Source organism: Lissotriton vulgaris, chromosome 3_2 (assembly GCF_964263255.1).
Source record: "Lissotriton vulgaris chromosome 3_2, aLisVul1.2, whole genome shotgun sequence".
NCBI classification, from domain to species: domain Eukaryota; kingdom Metazoa; phylum Chordata; class Amphibia; order Caudata; family Salamandridae; genus Lissotriton; species Lissotriton vulgaris.
Window position 1 is genome coordinate 35,995,704 of NC_141690.1, and position 17,065 is coordinate 36,012,768.

The following is a 17,065-nucleotide window of genomic DNA, read 5'->3' on the forward strand; positions in this document are numbered from 1 at the left end:
GAACCTGGCTGTATGCAAATTAGTCTGTTCCTGTCCCAGTGCATGATGGGAACAGGGCAAACCAAACTACAAAAGCCAATTCTTACACTGGGAAGGAAACAAGCTCCCGGGGACCGGTTTCTGGCATTACAGCCGTCTTCGGCCCGGTTTGCTTGAATCCTGATGGTGCAATGAGCAAGGGTCTCACATCTGAGAATACCCTTCCACGCTTAGGGTGGACAAAAATATTTACAACAAGGGGTGGTGAGGGACAGAGTCTCTGAATTAAGCAGAAAGCTCTCACCCAGTCAAGAGATCAGGGCTAGATCCAACACCGTTTTTTAGCTCACTGCACCATCCCAGTTTCAGAACCTGGCTGTATGCAAATTAGTCTGTTCCTGTCCCAGTGCATGATGGGAACAGGGCAAACCAAACTACAAAAGCCAATTCTTACACTCGGAAGGAAACAAGCTCCCGGGGACCGGTTTCTGGCATTACAGCCGTCTTCGGCCCGGTTTGCTTGAATCCTGATGGTGCAATGAGCAAGGGTCTCACATCTGAGAAAACCCTTCCACGCTTAGGGTGGACAAAAATATTTACAACAAGGGGTGGTGAGGGACAGAGTCTCTGAATTAAGCAGAAAGCTCTCACCCAGTCAAGAGATCAGGGCTAGATCCAACACCGTTTTTTAGCTCACTGCACCATCCCAGTTTCAGAACCTGGCTGTATGCAAATTAGTCTGTTCCTGTCCCAGTGCATGATGGGAACAGGGCAAACCAAACTACAAAAGCCAATTCTTACACTGGGAAGGAAACAAGCTCCCGGGGACCGGTTTCTGGCATTACAGCCGTCTTCGGCCCGGTTTGCTTGAATCCTGATGGTGCAATGAGCAAGGGTCTCACATCTGAGAATACCCTTCCACGCTTAGGGTGGACAAAAATATTTACAACAAGGGGTGGTGAGGGACAGAGTCTCTGAATTAAGCAGAAAGCTCTCACCCAGTCAAGAGATCAGGGCTAGATCCAACACCGTTTTTTAGCTCACTGCACCATCCCAGTTTCAGAACCTGGCTGTATGCAAATTAGTCTGTTCCTGTCCCAGTGCATGATGGGAACAGGGCAAACCAAACTACAAAAGCCAATTCTTACACTGGGAAGGAAACAAGCTCCCGGGGACCGGTTTCTGGCATTACAGCCGTCTTCGGCCCGGTTTGCTTGAATCCTGATGGTGCAATGAGCAAGGGTCTCACATCTGAGAATACCCTTCCACGCTTAGGGTGGACAAAAATATTTACAACAAGGGGTGGTGAGGGACAGAGTCTCTGAATTAAGCAGAAAGCTCTCACCCAGTCAAGAGATCAGGGCTAGATCCAACACCGTTTTTTAGCTCACTGCACCATCCCAGTTTCAGAACCTGGCTGTATGCAAATTAGTCTGTTCCTGTCCCAGTGCATGATGGGAACAGGGCAAACCAAACTACAAAAGCCAATTCTTACACTGGGAAGGAAACAAGCTCCCGGGGACCGGTTTCTGGCATTACAGCCGTCTTCGGCCCGGTTTTCTTGAATCCTGATGGTGCAATGAGCAAGGGTCTCACATCTGAGAATACCCTTCCACGCTTAGGGTGGACAAAAATATTTACAACAAGGGGTGGTGAGGGACAGAGTCTCTGAATTAAGCAGAAAGCTCTCACCCAGTCAAGAGATCAGGGCTAGATCCAACACCGTTTTTTAGCTCACTGCACCATCCCAGTTTCAGAACCTGGCTGTATGCAAATTAGTCTGTTCCTGTCCCAGTGCATGATGGGAACAGGGCAAACCAAACTACAAAAGCCAATTCTTACACTGGGAAGGAAACAAGCTCCCGGGGACCGGTTTCTGGCATTACAGCCGTCTTTGGCCCGGTTTGCTTGAATCCTGATGGTGCAATGAGCAAGGGTCTCACATCTGAGAATACCCTTCCACGCTTAGGGTGGACAAAAATATTTACAACAAGGGGTGGTGAGGGACAGAGTCTCTGAATTAAGCAGAAAGCTCTCACCCAGTCAAGAGATCAGGGCTAGATCCAACACCGTTTTTTAGCTCACTGCACCATCCCAGTTTCAGAACCTGGCTGTATGCAAATTAGTCTGTTCCTGTCCCAGTGCATGATGGGAACAGGGCAAACCAAACTACAAAAGCCAATTCTTACACTGGGAAGGAAACAAGCTCCCGGGGACCGGTTTCTGGCATTACAGCCGTCTTCGGCCCGGTTTGCTTGAATCCTGATGGTGCAATGAGCAAGGGTCTCACATCTGAGAATACCCTTCCACGCTTAGGGTGGACAAAAATATTTACAACAAGGGGTGGTGAGGGACAGAGTCTCTGAATTAAGCAGAAAGCTCTCACCCAGTCAAGAGATCAGGGCTAGATCCAACACCGTTTTTTAGCTCACTGCACCATCCCAGTTTCAGAACCTGGCTGTATGCAAATTAGTCTGTTCCTGTCCCAGTGCATGATGGGAACAGGGCAAACCAAACTACAAAAGCCAATTCTTACACTGGGAAGGAAACAAGCTCCCGGGGACCGGTTTCTGGCATTACAGCCGTCTTCGGCCCGGTTTGCTTGAATCCTGATGGTGCAATGAGCAAGGGTCTCACATCTGAGAATACCCTTCCACGCTTGGGGTGGACAAAAATATTTACAACAAGGGGTGGTGAGGGAAATGAGAGGCACAGCTGAAAGAAAAGTGCACAGAAAGTGAGCAAGAAAGAGCAGCAACGCGACACACAAAAGCCATCACAATTTCCGAAACGACACCAGGCTAAAAAGACTGAAGACGCAGATTAATCACACCCTGCGAACAGCAAAAACAGACCCCTCTGCTTGCCAAGCACTGAGACAGCTAAAAGGCAACCGCAAGAAACTAATATGGCAACTAAAAAAGGACGCAGACGAGGCCTTTTTAGGAAAACTCCTATACGATGCCAAAACAAATAACAGCGCACAGTTCTGGCAAAAGATCAATGGCCTGATCAATGAGCAAAGCCAGGGGATTGAATCCCACGTGACGGAAGAGGCCTGGACAACCCATATTAGCACACACTTCAGCGACACCAACGAATCATGGAAAGAAACTGGCAACGCCAATATCAGGAGCAAATAACACATGTCCCCACACAAAGAAACCCCGACAAATTACGAAGCACTACTAATCACGACCTTACAAATAAGCAAAAGGATCTCTAAAGGGAGAACAGAGGGAGCCCCTGGCCCTAATGGTATACCCCCAATCATATTCAAACAAGAACCAGAATACTGGGCAACCACTCTCAAACCAATGTTTGAAAAAATATTGCAGACCTCGACAATTCCACGATCATGGAGGGGGGCAATAATTTCACCGATATATAAAAAAGGTGAGAGAAAAGATCCAAGAAGCTATCGGTTAATAGCCTTACTAGACAACGAGGAAAAATACTAAGTGGGCCTCTTACGTCAGGAATTGACATAGTGGGCGGAAGAAATATCAGCAATCCCACTTAATCAAACAGGATTTACGAAAAACATGGGGACGTCCACAAACATTCTAGCCTTGTCACTCCTGATCGACTCAGCGCTAGAAGGAAAACAACCTCTATCCCTGTGTTTTATTGATTACAGCTCCCCTTTTGACCGCGTAAACATAAATCTGCTGTGGCAAAAATTGAAGAATGTAAATTCCAACAACACTATTGAACCAACTAATCCTCCTGCACAGCGACACGTGTGTCCAGGTCAAACTAGGAATCGGAGACTTTTTAACCAAGAAAATTCCAACCAGCACAGGAGTAAAGCAAGGATGTGTGTTAGTGCCAATTCTATTTAACCTTTTTACGTCCGAACTATCAACCACACTAAATGAAAACAACTCATACGCGCCAAAATTAGGGGGCACTCAGTTGTCTTACCTATTTTACGCTGATGACTTGATGCTCATCAGCCAGACTCCGATCCGCCTACAGCGGCTCCTCGATATTAACACGCAATACTCCAAAACAAACAAACTCAGCATTAATTACAGTAAAACAAAAGTCATGTGCCTTATCTACCGCAAGAAGACACCAACATTCAGTTGGAACTTGGGCACAAATAAATTGGAAGTCACAAACAAATACCGTTACGTAGGAGTGACTATTGACCACAGGGGGAGCTTCAAATCACAACGTGAGGAGATAAAAAAGAGAGGCTTAATGATAGCTGTATCCCTAAGGAACCTGAAAAACAAGATCATAGGCCCAACCTTCACCCCACTCCTAAAACTGATCAAAGCCAAACTGATACCATCCATCACATACGGAAGCGAAGCAATGAGAGGCAGGTATGCCGGAACCTTAGAAGGAGTAGTAACAAGAGCTATGCGGATGATGTTTGGCCTCCTGGGATACCCTTCTCTGGCGCAGATCCAACTCAAATTTGGGCAGGTTAAGGAAGAGCTTGCAAGTAAGAGGGAGGCAAACACCCTTAATGCACTCCTCTGGAAAGATCTAAAAAGCAAAGACTACTGCCCAGCAAGACTCTTTCTGGATGCCGCAATAAAACAACTTAGGGCGAGTCAACTATGGGATCTGCAAGGGAACCTGGCAGGTTTCAAAAAAGCTGTAAACAACACTGTTAGGAAATAATCTCTCCCACACGATAAAGCCTCACTAACAGAGCGAGCACATGGCTGGCTGACAGTACAAACTTACAATAAACTTACACCACAGGCATACCTTTTGACCAGCTTCACCAAAAAAACAAAGGAATCATTCCTAAAACTTCGATTAGGAGTATTACCCTCAGCGGACCATATGGTCCCTTGACTGCATCCCCCAAAATCAACAAAATGCCGCCTGTGTGGAATTCATGTGGAAAGCATTGTACACCTCATCACCATCTGCAAGGAGCTGCAGCAAGACCGCAGGAATCTACTGAGACCCCTATTCATAAAAAAAGGAATCAGGTCGTGTAGACAAGCAACCCTGGCTTGCTTTAGAGGCGACAAAGTTCAAATGGCCTGCCGACTGGTAAAATACCTCGAAGCTGTAGAAATCAGAACCAATACAAGGAAAGGACAAACGGGCACGGACAGCACACCTTCTATACTGCTAGAGCCAAAATACTAAGACTGCTCAGAGACTCAAATAGAATTAAAACACTGACACATTATCACCAAAAGCTATGAGCACTCAGGGAAAAGGTCTGCCTGCCTTCTAAAAAGGAATGGTGACTGCAAACATACCTTTGAATGGGAACGAGGGCCAGGACAGACAAAAGAAACCCTCTCCGAAGAAATATATGAGTACTCAGTGGTGGACGAACACTCCCTTCTTTTTATCATCCTTTATTGCACTTCGTAACTTAGTCCAAGCTGAATCTCTTTTTTCTCTTTTAACCTACTTCAAAATACCACCATCCATGCTGCTATAAATATTTATAGCCCTCCCTTTTTCACTGCTGATGGTGTTGTAATGGTTTTTATTAACTGTACAATAAAGTATTAATATTATTATTATTATTATCACTAAGGGCATGTGTGTGCGCAATATATGTGCACAGATCAATTTCAGGGGGTGCAACAGGGTGTCCTTTGAACACCCCGGCACCCTTGAAAGCGCATTCTCAATTTGCTATTCGCTAATTGCGATTCGCAAATTGAGACTTTCTTCCCATTCATTCCTATGGGCCTCTAGGCCCATAGGAATGAATGGGGAGGTATTCCTTAATTGTGACGCGCAATTTGTGAGTCACAATTAAGGAATTTTAAGAAATTGCTATTTTTTTAGTGATTTCATCATGCATTGCATTTTGCTATTCCTTAAAAGCGAATCAGTTTTTTTTGCTATTAAGGAATAGCAAAATGGGTTCTTGATGCATCTGGGGGTCAGTGTGTTCATTTAGTTTCAAACATTTAGCTGAACTCTATTTATTTCAAAGGGTAGCTTTTATGAATTTTAAATTGAGGTTGTTAATGCTAGGCTATGTCAAGTCCTATTAGTATTTTAGAAGTGATCTACATTATTCTGTGCTTGGTCATCCAATGCACCTTCTAGCCTCCTCATGTGATACAGCTGAAGGTATAACCTATCTTCATGACACTGCGCAGCAGCACACTCCTTCTTGGCTCAGTTTAGAAGAGCAGATGGAACCTCAGTTTTTGGTAAAAAGAAGTTGTGTAGAGAATATTGAGTTCAGGGTGTATGCTGTGTTCTAGTACACGCTGTTGCTGGCCATGGACAGATGCCCAGGGCCTCAGAATTGATAATGACTACAGGGCCCAGCAACAGAGCACTGCCTTTGGGAGAAGGTCAGTGTTACAAGCTACAGGTGGTCAGCTCCCTCCCTTGGGTTTTGCATCCATGGTGCATCAATGTGATAAACAATTAAGGCACCCCTCACCTGGGCCCCTTAGGAATGTGTTGACACTGTAAAATGTTTGGCACAAACAGCTTTTCGGATACCAACTGTTACGAGTTTGTTTAATTTGAGTTTCTTTTTCTTACAGACTTACCTTGCTGTCACCCTTCACTCTGCCTAAACAATGCATTGGCATAATGGCAGTGAATAGCCACAGCACAACAGGGTGATATGGACGAGACCTGCACCTCCCCCTGCCCCTGCCTGAATGTAATGCTGGGAATCCTATGGGATGCTCAAAAAACTAAAGTCTAACATCCATTTTGCCACCATATCACAATGGGCTCCGCTCACCAGCTATGACAGGAAAGGTGGAAGAGTGGAGAATGGACGAAGGTGGCGTTTTGCGTACACTTTAACAATAACACATCTTTTGTTTGTACAAGCTAAAAATATATTAGTTTACACACACGTCATTTGGAGCTGAGCTCATGATAGTTGTGTATTTAGTAGTTTGTGTATTGAAAATGAAAAAAGGAGGGTTGGGAAATGCTTGTTGTTGGCCCTGATCAAACAGAGATGAACTTGAAGGGTTGTTGAGGCTTGTGGATTGCCCTGAGCTACATGTAGTCAGCCTAGTGGATTGTGAGTTCACAGAAGTGTTGAGGGCTTTTCTGCTGTGCAAGCGCTACAGGGGCCAGTGTTACACCCATTCATAAAATGGACAGACAAGGGAAGAGGTGGGAGTAGAACTGTGGAGCAGAGCTGCACATGTTTGGGGAGAGGTAAATGTTTGAGAGGCTGAGCTAGTTACATGAGAGTAGAGGTGAGAGAGAGTTGTGATAACATTTTGAGCATGAAAGGGAGACTCAGATGTAAAAGGGGTAGAACTAGTAAAAATGAGATGACACTGACAAGAAGAAGGAAAGCTCAAAGGCAGAGCTTGGATAGGATATGTAAAGTATCCTTATTATTAAAATGGGAATTCGAGGAAATGTTGGCCTGTGGATATCAGAGTGTAGGGCCATGAAAAACAGGTTAAAGCCTGGGTGAGGAAGCCAAGAATAGGTAGATGTGAAAGAGGTAGAACCAGCTAGCAATGTTTTACGGCTACAATGAATTGAAAGATGAAAGATGAAGTATGTAGCAATACAATGAAAAGTTGCTGTGATAGAGGCAGATTTAGTGATAAAGATAGTTTTTAATATGGTAAATTATTAGAGGTATGAAGCATGGAACAGAGATTTGGATATAAGAGAATTCGTGGGGAACAAAGTGGGTAGGTGGATTTAAATGGGATATAACAGCTGTTAAAGTTAGGATGCTGGATGGCGAGATGAGAGGTGTTGGGAAGTAGATGGATGGCGTGTTTAGATATATGGATGCTCTAGTTTGACAATGACTATTAGTAGGCCTTAAGCAGAGGAGAGTAAATAGTGAAAGGCTAATGAATAAGTCCAGATTCCACGAGCAATGTAAGGGTCAGGGTGACAGATGTGGTGATGTGTTAAGAGTGGATATATTGGTGCACCTTGGCAAAAATCAGTGCAACAAAACTGGCGGAAAGAGGAAAGATGGGCATGAGGGGGGCACATTACACATGATACGGTTAGAGTCTGCTGAGGAGGTGATAAGTACAGTACATTGAGAGTACAGCCTGAAGGGAGAGGTGTTGTGTACATAGAGGTGAAGAGTAGCACAAAGAATGTAGATGTGGATGTAATAGGGACAGTACCGGAATGAGAAAGTGAGAGTCTGAAGTAAAGAGTTCAAGGGTAGAGCATTGAGGCAAGAGATGGATTTAAGACTGACAGTATCAGAGGGTAATTGTACGGAGCTTGTGGATGAAGGACAGATTTAGAGATGAGCATGTTGTTTAAGGTGGATGTTAGAGAGATCAAACCTGCAAAAGTGGCGAATAGACAGGCCAAAAGGCAATGTGGAAAGGTACACATAGAGAGGATAGGTAGATCTAAGTATGCAAAATCTGTTGCCAGATGAAAGAAATGTAGTTAGGAATTACTGCTACTTGCTATCCACAACTGATTGTTCAGTTCATATTGTAGAAATGGCCGATAGAAGACCACAAGCATAGGCTATACCTATTATCATCATAGGGCACATTGCCCCCATGCATGCCTTGACAGAGTTGTGTGTGGGCAGAACTACTATGTTTTCCTCTGTATGCAGATTGTATCACTGTTTGGGCGAGTCTTCCCCTTGGTTACTGTCCTGGGATGAAGGTATTGAACATTCATGTTTTATTGCATGATGCATATCCATTGACTAGCGGGCCTTTGATTAGGGCACATAGCCCCCTAAAGAAACACTCCACAAGGTGTGTTGCTGGCCTACCTTGGGGCAGAATACTCCGAATACCCTTCCCCACAGTTTTGACTACACTACACACACACATAGGTACTATGAATTTGAATGTCAGAGGTATGAGATGACAAGGAAGAGACACATTTTGCTAGGTATGTATTTTAAAAACCTTGGTACGGTAGTGATGCTCCGCTTGCTGGTACACATGCTGCACCTACTGCATAGGATCCAAAATGTTTTTTATCCCTGGTAGATACACATGCTTAATACTCAGAGGCTAAATAGGGTGCTGGAGCTGGACCATGGGAGGTGGCCCTGCGCAGCCTCTATAGTGCTGGACTTAGAAAAGGCATTCCATACCATTTATTGGGAATACCTGTTTACCAGTGATCAGGGGCACTCATCAGGGCTGTCCCCTTTCCCCAATTGCTCTTTGCCTTGGTAATGGAGCTGATGGCCCAGCAGCTTTGTCAGGGGGAAAAATGGGGAGTTCTACTAGGTGATAAGGTACATAGAGAATCCATTTATGCAGATGGCATGTTGCTTTCTATTTGGTATATGCATAGGGGAATTCCAGATATTTCTGAAATATAAGTGGATTTCCAGAGGGTGTCAAGGTTGGGTGTTGACTGGACCAAGTTTTGGGTTTCCCCAACTGTGCGGACTATCCTCCACAAGAGGTGGAAAAGCAGAGGGTGATGTGTGAGCTTCAGGTGTTTTGGTGCCTAGGAACTGTAACTATCAAAATGCAAATGATTTTATTGTGGTTATCTGATCAGGGCCATATCCTCCTCACATTCACATAAGACTTTTTAGAGCTGTCTTTCAATTACAGTCCAAGGATATATATATCACTTTCCATGATGGTAATGCTCCCTACATCTTGTATTTTTTCCATCACCTAGCAGTTGCTGTGCCTAATACCACATCCAGGGAGTTGGACACTATGGGTGCAGGGTTGATCTGGAATAGAGGCAGGAAAGGTGGGACTCTGAATAGGCAGCAGCTGCCAGTGGGAAAGGGTGTTCTGGATGTACTGTTTTTTGAAAAATGTTAGGGGCCGCAATGCTGCAATGGCTACCGTAATAGTTAGCTGGGAGGCATTCAATCAATCAATCAATCAGAGTACTTGGAGAGCGTGCTACTTACCTGTGAGGGTCTCAAGGCACTGAGGGGTTGCCGCTACTGGCCTTTACTACAACAAAGGCGCACTACAAGATATTTCAACAAAAACAGGTACTGGAGGGTCCAGGGGTATTTTTAACGACCACACACTGCTATAATCCCCAGGAATACAGTAACAACAAACGAATAGCGGTAGGTCAAAGAAAGAAGGGATAGAAATGGCTTGCTCTACAACTGACAGACTATGTTAACAGGGGTACTTCATTCAGGTTTGAAGAAAATACCCATCAGTATTCGACCTGTGCCACCCTTGTCATCATTTGGGTTCCTCCATACCACGAAGGAAGGTAGTCTACAATAGCTGTTTTGTAGGTAGACTCCGATGTAACCCAGTGATGTGGAAACAGATAGTTTGGGCAACAGGAGAGTACTGTTAAGCAGTGCATGTGAAACAAAATGTGATAATAAACAAAAGAAAGTGTTGTTAAAATTAGATAGACAGGAGGCAAGAAACTTTAATAAACACCTCCCTACTTCTAAATCAATAAAAAAATAGTGCGAGTCTAGTGGTTTTAACTCATAGCCACTAGTAGATTCTTATCGGGTCGACATGTTTCAGCAGACTTTACAGATCCATCAGGTATCTACTGCATTCATCAGGACCGGCGACGCTACTGCTTATCATATAAAAGTGAAAATCATAATGAAAAATTTATCACCTGGGTAGATGTGAACAACTTTCTCCCAGCAATTAGTATGGGAGAGGAAAGCTCCACCTCACCTGGCTCTGGCTCAGGTAGCTGAAGCACCGCTCTGGCCGGCGGTTCTCCTGGCGTCCGTCCGAGCCAATCGGGGAGGACGGACGCCAGGAGAACCGCCGGCCAGAGCGGTGCTTCAGCTACCTGAGCCAGAGCCAGGTGAGGTGGAGCTTTCCCCTCCCATACTAATTGCTGGGAGAAAGTTGTTCACATCTACCCAGGTGATACATTTTTCATTATGATTTTCACTTTTATATGATAAGCAGTAGCGTCGCCGGTCCTGATGAATGCAGTAGATACCTGATGGATCTGTAAAGTCTGCTGAAACATGTCGACCCGATAAGAATCTACTAGTGGCTATGAGTTAAAACCACTAGACTCGCACTACTTTTTTATTGATTTAGAAGTAGGGAGGTGTTTATTAAAGTTTCTTGCCTCCTGTCTATCTAATTTTAACAACACTTTCTTTTGTTTATTATCACATTTTGTTTCACATGCACTGCTTAACAGTACTCTCCTGTTGCCCAAACTATCTGTTTCCACATCACTGGGTTACATCGGAGTCTACCTACAAAACAGCTATTGTAGACTACCTTCCTTCATGGTATGGAGGAACCCAAATGATGACAAGGGTGGCACAGGTCGAATACTGATGGGTATTTTCTTCAAACCTGAATGAAGTACCCCTGTTAACATAGTCTGTCATTTGTAGAGCAAGCCATTTCTATCCCTTCTTTCTTTGACCCACCGCTATTCGTTTGTTGTTACTGCACTACAAGATATACCAAACATTATATACAATGAACCGCGAATGATGGTATTTCTTGAGTTTCAAAATCTTTTATTTCAAGGATGTAAATGAAGCACCATATAGCCGACTCATTTCGTCCCACGCAGGGGACTTCTTCAGGGCTTAAAATCAAGATAATAGCTTCAGGAGTAATTATTGCTCATTGTTCAGTAAGTCGCGTTACACCAAATAATTGCACGAAGACGGTATGTGTATCTTTAATCCAAATCTGGTCCCAAAGGTTCCAGTATTGGAATGGTATTGGTTTAATAACTCAAAATTCAAAGTAGATACTTGCAACCAAAACAGGGATAGGATACAATGAACCAGAGCGATCTATCTCCGGTACTAGAATCCTCCGTGACTCCAAAAATATGTTGAGTCAAGGCAGGATAGATGAAAAGGGAAAAATGCCAGGTCTGTGTATATCTATCTCTGGTACTCTAAACCTCAATGACTCCAATGGTACGGAGAGTCAGCGCAGGAATGAAGAGATAGAGACAGTGCCAGTTCGGTCTTGATGGGACCATCCTGCAGCAATCATCAAAGGGAACCCCCGTTACGACCGTGATGCGTCCTCCGGCGGTCCGGGGGGCTGCTACTGCTCAAAGAGCCAGGTCTTGAGGAGTCTTCTGAAGGCGAGTAGGTCTTGGGTCTGGCGTATGTGGGTAGGGAAGGTGTTCCAGGTCTTGGCGGCAAGGAAGGAGAAGAATCTGCCAGCGGAGGTCGTTTGTTGGATGCAGGGGACAGCGGCGAGGGCGAGGCTGGCGGAGGGGAGCTGGCGGGTGGGTGTGTAGAAGCTGAGTCTGCTGTTCAGATAGGCTGGTCCAGCGTTCTGGAGTGCTTTGTGTGCGTGGGTGAGGAGCTTGAAGATGATCCTCTTGTCGACGAGGAGCTAGTGTAGGTCTCTCAGGTGGGGGGTGATGTGGCTGCGGCGGGGGACTTTGATGATCAGTTGGGCAGAGGCGTTTTGGATGCTTTGTAGTTGTCGTAGGGGTTTGGCTGGGATTCCTGCGTAAAGTGCGTTGCCATAGTCCAGTCTGCTGCTGACCAGGGCTTCTGTCACCTTTTTCTTTGTTTCAGTTGGGATCCATTTGTAGATCCTAGCGAGCATGCTTAGGGTGTTGTAGCAGGACGAGGAGACGCGGTGACCTGTTTCAACATGGAGAGGGAGGAGTCGAGGATGAAACCTAGGTTGAGTGCGTGGTCGTGGGTATTGGTGCCGTTCCCAGTGTGGTCGGCCACCAGGAGTCGAGGATGAGTACCTCCGTCTTGTCTGAGTTCAGCTTTAGGCGGCTACTCTTCATCCAGTCGGCGACAGCCTTTATTCCCTCATGGAGGTTGGTTTTGGCGGTGTGTGCGTCCTTGGTGAGGGAGGGGATGAGCTGGGTATCGTCGCGTAGGAGATGATGTTGAGGTTGTGATGGTGGGCCACTCGTGTGAGGAGGGCCATGTAGATGTTGAACAGTGTCGGGCTGAGGGATGAGACCCGGGGGATGCCGCAGATGATTTTGGTGGCTTCGGAACGGAAGGGTGGGAGACGGACGCTCTGCGTTCTGCCGGAGAGGAAGGACGTGGTCCAGTCAAGGGCCTTCTCTTGGATTCCGGCTTCTATGAGTCGTGTCTTTAGAGTGCGATGACAGACCGTGTTGAAGGCGCCCGACAGGTCTAGGAGGATGAGGGCTGATGTTTCGCGGTTGTCTAGTAGGCGCCTGATGTCATCTGTGGCTGCGATGAGGGCTGTCTCGGTGCTGTGGTTTCTTCTGAATCCGGACTGGGATGGGTCGAGGATGTTGTTGTCTTCCAGGTGGCAGGCCAATTGTCCGTTGATGATTTTCTCGGTGACCTTTCCTGGGAATGGGCGCAGGAAGATGGGTCGGAAGTTCGTGAGGTCTTTGGGGTCCGCTTTGGGCTTCTTGAGGAGGGAGTTGATTTTGGCGTGCTTCCAGCTTACCGGGAATGTTGCTGTTTCGAAGTAGATGTTGATGACCTTCCGAAGTTGAGGTGCGATGGCTGCATCTAATTTGTTGAAAATGTGGTGTTGGCACGGTTCTGATGGAGATCCTGAGTGGATGGAGTTTATGACCTTGCGTGTCTCATCGTTGTTGACGTTGGACCAGGAGGTTAGGTGGATGGCGCTGGTGAAGTTCGCAGGGGAGGTGGGGTCAGGCGTGGTCGGGGTGGTTGTGGTGTTGAAGCTGTTGTGGATGCCAGCGATCTTGCTGTGGAAGAAGATGGCTAGTGAGTTGCACAGTTCTTGTGAGGGAGGGATGTCATTGGCGTTGGCACTGGGATTGGAGAGTTCCTTCATAATGTTGAAGAGCTCTTTGATGTCATATGCGCTGTTATCAAGGCGGTTTTTGAAGGAGGATCGCTTGGCTAATCTGATGAGGTGGTGGTGTCTGCGGGTGGCGTCCTTGTGGGCTGTGTGGTTGTCCGGTGTGTGTTTGTGGAGCCATATTTTCCCCAGTTTCTGGCATGCGTGTTTGGAGGTCTGGAGCTCGTCGTTGAACCAGGTGGCTCTCCTGCTGGCATGGTTGTTGGAGGGTTTTTTGAGCAGGGCGAGTTGGATGAAGCGGGTAGGTTCCCAACATGCAGGGCACAATAAATGCGGGAACGGTGTTGCTCCCTGAGAAGAGCCTGAAAATACTGACAGACATGATCCTGTACTCTCCATCTGTTAGTCCGCACTTTATCCCACTGTTCATTACAAGCATTGTTAGGGAAGGACTGACGGTATGGAGAGACACGGGATTGACCTAAGTGGGTGACCTATTCATGGACTGGGAACTGATACCCTTTGGCAGGTTGCAGGAATATAATGACATTCCAGTGGGGCATTTCTTAACACAGGGAACAGGAATAGCTGGGATGTGACACCTGTGGAGTGTCACAGACACTGAACCCGAGCATCACCCACTAACATGCCCTGCACATCATGAGCGCAAGTAAGAAAATTGTCACCTTGTTTGTGAATGCCTTGGCGCACATGACAACTGACCGTCAGTCGCATGTTTGCCAGCTATTCAACAGTGATATAAGATGAGACCTCATGCCGGCAGAGTGGGAATGACCTATGCACTACCTACGTAAAGTATCTAATAATGCCAAACTCCTGTACATTCACTTCTAGCACAGGGCATGTCTCACCCCAGCTGTTCTGGACATGGCTGCATGCAGGGAATCTGTGATCCAGAGTACAGATGTACTTGCTACAGTGACAGCTTGTTTTATCCTCTTTCTATTGGAGGGGTGTTCTGACCGACTTTTTCGGCCCTCCTTTGAGGGAAGGTGATTGGAGGTGACTTCAGTCTACTATCATTCTAGTGTAAGGATTAGAACCGTAAATAGGGCCTATTCACAAGGCGTGTTGATATAATTCCGTACCCTTTTCTTTAGATCAGGGCTTATAAACTTATGTTAGGGGATAGATTCATTAGTATTAGTGATAATCCGTCCTTTTGTAAGGGTGTTAGTATACTTTCTATGGAGTTATGTTTATTTCGGGCCTTGTAGGCCTCAAACGGGAGAGACTCTATCTTTCTTTCTGCCCCGGCAGCTTGAGATGCTTCTAGGTCAAATGTAATGTTTTAGTTACGAGGTGTTGTTCGCTTGGAAAGAACCAGCTCAGGCTGGCCCTTATTGAAAGACTGTATTTTTCTCCACTCCGAAGACACAACATCAGGCCGGCCGGCTGGGAACGTGTCCTTGGCACGGGGAGGTACAAGAATTTGGTGGGCGGCAGGATACTGGCCGTAACTTTCCATGAAGGAACAAGCTTCCATATTAGTGAAAGCATGAGGCAGTCAGTGAGTCAGTCTGTAGGCGGCAGCTAGCCGTTAGCATCAATGCCATTAATTATTTCAGGGCAGACAGTCGCCATTTTAAAGTCCGAGAAAGATCGAGGAGCTGATACTCTCTTAGAAAGATTGAAGATACTTTAGCTGGAGCGGCTGGCGAGCTTTGACATTAAGATCAGAGCATAAAGAGTGAAGCAGTTAGTTAAGGGAACAAATACCCGAGTGGCTGAAACTGAGTTATAAGATCGAAGCCGAGAAGTGAAGATGGTCCGTGATTGAGAGGAGAGAGGAGTAGTGCAGAACAGCCAGAGAGAGAGCAGCCGATGAGAGGAAGGTTCCAGTGACTTGGAGGAAGGTGAAGAGAACAGAGCATAGCGGTGCAGACGTGTATCCGTGACTGCAGAAGTGTGACCTTAAGACGAGCCAAGGCACAGACGAGAAGGGAACGTAGATGACTGCTGAGTCCAGACTTCATATTAATAAGGTGACGTCGACCCTTTCTTATTAGCGTGCACATTCTAATCTTTCATTTTCCTTTGCAGGCTATATGTTATAGTATAGTGTTATATTGCTATTGTTGTTCCGATAAATAAAGTACCCCAGTTTTTAGTGAACCGGCATGTGCCTCTTGTTCTTATACGACCAAGGTAACCTGTTCTTCTAGTCAGGTACTGTTTTGTGAACGGACACAACCCCTGATCAGGTAAGCAGTGGTTGAATAATGAGGGAGAGAGGGGCCCTTGAAGTAGAGGATAAGTTGTACATCATCTAATTTGGCAATCGTTGTGTGATCCATAATATTGTAGTATCATACCCCTAGTGAATAACGAGAGATTCCACAACATGAAGAGCTAATGGTATTCATAGGAAAGTGATCGTCGTTGGTAGGCGGCGTTAATGAGAGCACCAGGGGGGATACTGGTGCATATACCCACAGGATTGTAGCTTGTGATGTAAGTAAGAGAACACCAGGGGGGATACTGGTGCATATACCCACAGGATTGTGGCTTGGGTTACCCACAGGATCGTGGCTTGGGTGAGCACTGATTGCGGTCAGTGTGTAATGGTAAATAATCAGAACTGCCCTAGGGTAGAATAGTCTGGGCCCGGGTTGCCGCAAGACTAGCTGGTGTGAGTGTGATATTGTAGAAAGCTTAGGCATGTACATTGCTAATTCCCCATCCTTGGGTAGGAGACATAGATACCTGTTGTAAATAGGTCCTAAGGAGGGAGGTGGTTACGTTTCTGCTGGTTTGGTGGTGCTCTGATGAGCTGATTCTATCTGGTCTGAGAATCCGGTTGTTACATCTGGCGTCACAAACTGTTTAGGAAGCCTGTGTATTGTTTTTATCTTGTTGGTTTGCGCTCGGCCCGTACGTAGTTTATTTTGTATATTTCTTGTTAATAGTTATATATATCTTTTTAATTTGTCAAAATGTTTTTACGAAAGTCGAAATCTACTTTTAAATTGCCTGTTGAAATTCCCGGCTGGGAATCAACGCCTTACGAGGCCTTGGCCCGTGAGTGGTCCGATTCTACTGGTTTGAGTGAAAATTGGGGTTCTTGTTTGGAGCTGGCGGAGCCGGCTGATGTGATTTCTTGCTTACAGAAGGCACCGGTAGTGAAGGGTGAGGAGCTTCCTATTTTAGGACGCAGTGGTTGGATTGTTTTAACTGCGTACAGGATTGTACATGAGAAATTTTTGAAATTGCAGAAACAATATGTGGATATGGAAGAAAAGTTTGTTGAAGTGCAAAATGCTCATAATTTTTTGCCTTGTCAAAACAAATTGCTTGCCGACAAACTTGAAACATATCAGACAATTGCCGAAAGGGCTGCTGTTCGAATTGCAAAATACAAATATAAGAATCGTCGTGGTCGTGTTTGTAAACGGAAGGTGCGTCTGGTCGTGGCGAAAGCCGGACTGGATTGG